Genomic DNA, 4,109 nt, shown 5'->3' with positions numbered 1-4,109 from the left:
TACGATATTTGATTCTCTTACAATAATTAGAATTATTTCTAAGAGCTTACACACTTCAATTGATTGATATTGAATTAGTTAAAATTTAATAACTATAGTAATATACATAATTATAAAAATTAAAAAAAAAGTTAAAAATTTTCTATGTATATAGATAGATATAGATAACAAGTTAATTATGCATTCGTCATAGATTAAAACTTAAAGGAGACACACGTATCAATTTAATGTGGAGGATTGGATACGTTGTCGACTCACAAATCCACTAATCATCCTTATTTAAAGCTAAGTGACGGTAATGGATAATGATGAAATGTTTATTCCTTCTAGTTCTAGGTTTCTGCTGACCACCTAATATGTTGTAAAATAAATTAAAGGTATACTAAATATAAGATAAAGATGTGTAAAAAAAAAACTCTAATATTAATATAATTAGTTTAATAGAAATTATTCATATATTTATAATTAGTAACAAAAGAAAGAGAGAGAAAGAAATTATTCATAGAGAATAAAGAGAGAAAGATGTTTTTAGTAATATAAAAGAAGAGAGAAGATTTTATTATTGCTATGTATATTCCCTTTGCCTCATTACATATATTTATAGGCGCATAAAGTTTACGTTTCAAACTTTTTCATTCTAAGAATTTATTTCCTTCGGCATAGGAAAAATGTGCTTCTCATAAATGGGCATCTATCATCCTTATCTATCCATGTCACAACACTCCCCCTTAGATGACCATTTAGAATTATTGCCTCGTTAAAACTTTACTAAAGAAAAATTCAGTGAAAAAAAATCTTAGTGAAGGAAAAAAAGTACAATATTCTTTAGTGATGGGGACTGCCTCATTAAAAACCTTGTCAAGAAAAATCCAATGAGAAAAAAACCTGACCAAGTGAAAAAGAGTACAGTCTCCCCCTCTTGTCGACATTATTTGATGTCTCGAAATCGCCGCATCCCAATCTCATGTACCAATCTTTCAAAGGAGGATTTTGGGAGTGACTTTGTTAATAAATCTGCCAGATTGTCACTTGAACGGATCTGTTGGACATCAATTGTCCCTTGATTTTGAAGATCATGAGTGAAGAAGAATTTGGGAGAAATATGCTTTGTTCTATCGCCTTTGATGTATCCACCTTTAAGTTGAGCAATGCATGTTGTATTATCTTCAAACAGGACAGTTGGAGCTATCTTATGATCAATCAGTTCACATGATGATAGAATATATTGGATCAAACTCCTGAGCCAAAAATACTCGCGACTTGCTTCATGAATCACTAGTATTTCGGCATGATTAGAAGATGTTGCAGCAATCGTCTGTTTCGTGGACCTCCAAGATATAGCCGTTCCACTATATGTGAACATGTATCCTGTTTGAGATCTCCCTTTATGTGGATCAGACAAGTATCCAGCATCTGCATAGCCAACTAATTGTGACTTGGATCCATAGGGATAAAACAATCCCATATCAACCGTTCCATGAAGATGTCGAAAAATTTATTTGATTCCACTCCAATGTCTTCTGGTTGGAAAGGAACTATATCTTGCTAGTAAATTCACCGCGAACTACCGCCGTATGAAAGCAATACTCTAACCACTGAGTTAAGTAGGTCATTTTTTACAAAAAAATGGAAAGATGATATGTCAGATCGCGTATTATTAGCAAGATACATTAGCGCTCCAATGGCACTAAGATATGGTACTTCAGGACCAAGGATATCTTCATTCTCTTCTTTAGGAAGGAATTGATCCTTTTTCACATCCAAAGATCTTACGATCATTGGGGTACTTAATGGATGTGACTTATCCATATAAAATCTTTTCAAAATTTTCTATGTATATGTTGTTTGATGAACAAAGATCCCATTTTTTACATGCTCGATCTGCAGGCCGAGACAAAATTTAGTCCTTTCAAGATCTTTCATCTCAAACTCTTTTTTTAGAGTTTTTATAATTGTTGGAATCTCTTCAAGAGTCCCAATGATATTTAAATCATCAATGTACACAGCAATAATAATGAATCCAGATGCAGTTTTTTTTATGAAAACACAGGGGCAGATATCATCATTCTTGAATCCGTTTTTGGCCAGATACTCAATAAGACGATTATACCACATTCGTCCAGATTGCTTTAGACCATATAAAGATCTTTGCAATTTGACTGAGTATAACCCTTGCAAATATTCATTGGATGATTTAGATATCTTTAATCCTTTAGGGACTTTCATATAGATATCCCGATCTAATGAGCCATATAAATAGGTTGTTACAACATCCATTAAATGCATATGCAGTTTATGATATGCAGATAAACTGACCAAATAACGCAATGTTATCGCATCCACTACAGGGGAATACGTTTCTTCATAATCTATACCAGGCCTTTGTGAAAAATCTTGTGCCACAAGTCGGGCTTTGTAGCGCACAACTTCATTTTTCTCATTTCGTTTTCTCACAAATACCCACCTGTATCCAACAGGTTTTACATCTTCCGGTGCGGACTACAGGTCCGAAGACTTCACGTTTTACAAGTGAGTCTAATTCAGCCTTCATGACTTCTTTTCATTTTGGCCAATCATTCCTTTGTCGACATTCTTCGACTGATCTTGACTCAAGATCCTTACTTTCATGCATGATATTTAATGCCACATTATATGCAAATATTTCATTGACAATTGTCTTATTTCGATCCCATTTCTCTCCTATAAATACATAATTTATTGAGATCTCGTCATTTTCACAATTTTCTGGTACCTGAACGTCTTCTGGCGTTAAAACTATATCAAAATTTTGGACAACTGCAGGTGTCATTACTATGTCTTTTCCAATAGGAATAATATTTACCTCTTTTCTCTTTCGAGAATTTTTGTCTTTGGAACCAACAGGCCTGCCACGCTTCTAGCGTGAATTTGCTTCAGTGGCTACTTGTCCTACTGGGGCATCAATTCGAATTGGAACATTTTCCATTGGCATATAAGATTTGGTTATCTTCTTTGTATCGGAAAATGCATCAGGCAATTCATTTGCTATTCTTTTCAAATGTATAATCTTTTGAACTTCTAGTTCACATTGCCCTGATCGAGGATCTAAATGCATCAAGGATGATGCATTCCAATTAAGTTCCTTTTCAGGAAATTTATTCTCTCCCCCTAATGTTAGAAATTTTGACTCATCAAAATGACAATCCGCAAACCGGGCTTTAAATACATCTCCCGTTTGTATCTCAAGATACCTCACTATAGAGGGAGAATCATATCCAACATATATCTCCAATTTTTTTTGGGTCCCATTTTGGTGCGATTAGGTGGTGCAATGGGAACATATATCGCACACCTAAAAATTCTTAAATGGGAGACATTTGGCTGCTAGCCAAAAGCTAATTGCATAGGAGAGAACTGACGGTAACTCGTTGGCCTCAAACGAATAAGTGCTGCGGCATGTAAAATAGCATGCCCCAAACCGAGGTTGAGAGATTTGTTCTCATAAGTAAGGGTCTAGCAATTAATTGGAGGCGTTTAATAAGTGATTCTGCTAACCGATTTTGTGTGTGAACATAAGCTACTGGATGTTCAACACTTATTCCATTAGCCATACAATAAGCATCAAAAGCTTGGGAAGTAAATTCACCAGCATTATCAAGACGAATTGCTTTGATTGGATTTTCTGGAAATTGTGGTTTGTAAAACTCGGTTAATTAACAGCTAATTAACCCATAAATGAGAATTTATTCTAAAAAGCCTAAAATGTGATTTTTATGGCTAAATGTGATAGAGGAGACTGAGACGAGAATTTCGGTACCAATTTTATAGAATTCGGACCAAGATTGGACCGAACGGGCCAAACCGGGCCAACCGGACCCAAAGTGGGCCCTTGACCCAACATAACTTAACCAAAACCCTAGTTTTCAGCACTCTCTCTCCTCATTTGTTACACACACAAACTGAAATGGTGGAGAGGAAGGGAAGAACATTCTCTCAACTTCTCTCTCTCACTTAATCTTCAAATCACCATAACTTTTGATCTAGAGCTCCGATTGCCGCCCCGTTTGCGGCCACGCGTTCACCGCGGAGAGCTCTACAAAACCCATACAACCAATCTTGAGGTAAGCCAC

This window comes from Arachis duranensis, chromosome 3 (assembly GCF_000817695.3).
Source record: "Arachis duranensis cultivar V14167 chromosome 3, aradu.V14167.gnm2.J7QH, whole genome shotgun sequence".
In the NCBI taxonomy this organism is placed as follows: domain Eukaryota; kingdom Viridiplantae; phylum Streptophyta; class Magnoliopsida; order Fabales; family Fabaceae; genus Arachis; species Arachis duranensis.
The sequence above is the reverse complement of the archived record's forward strand: the minus strand, read 5'-3'. Positions refer to the sequence as shown.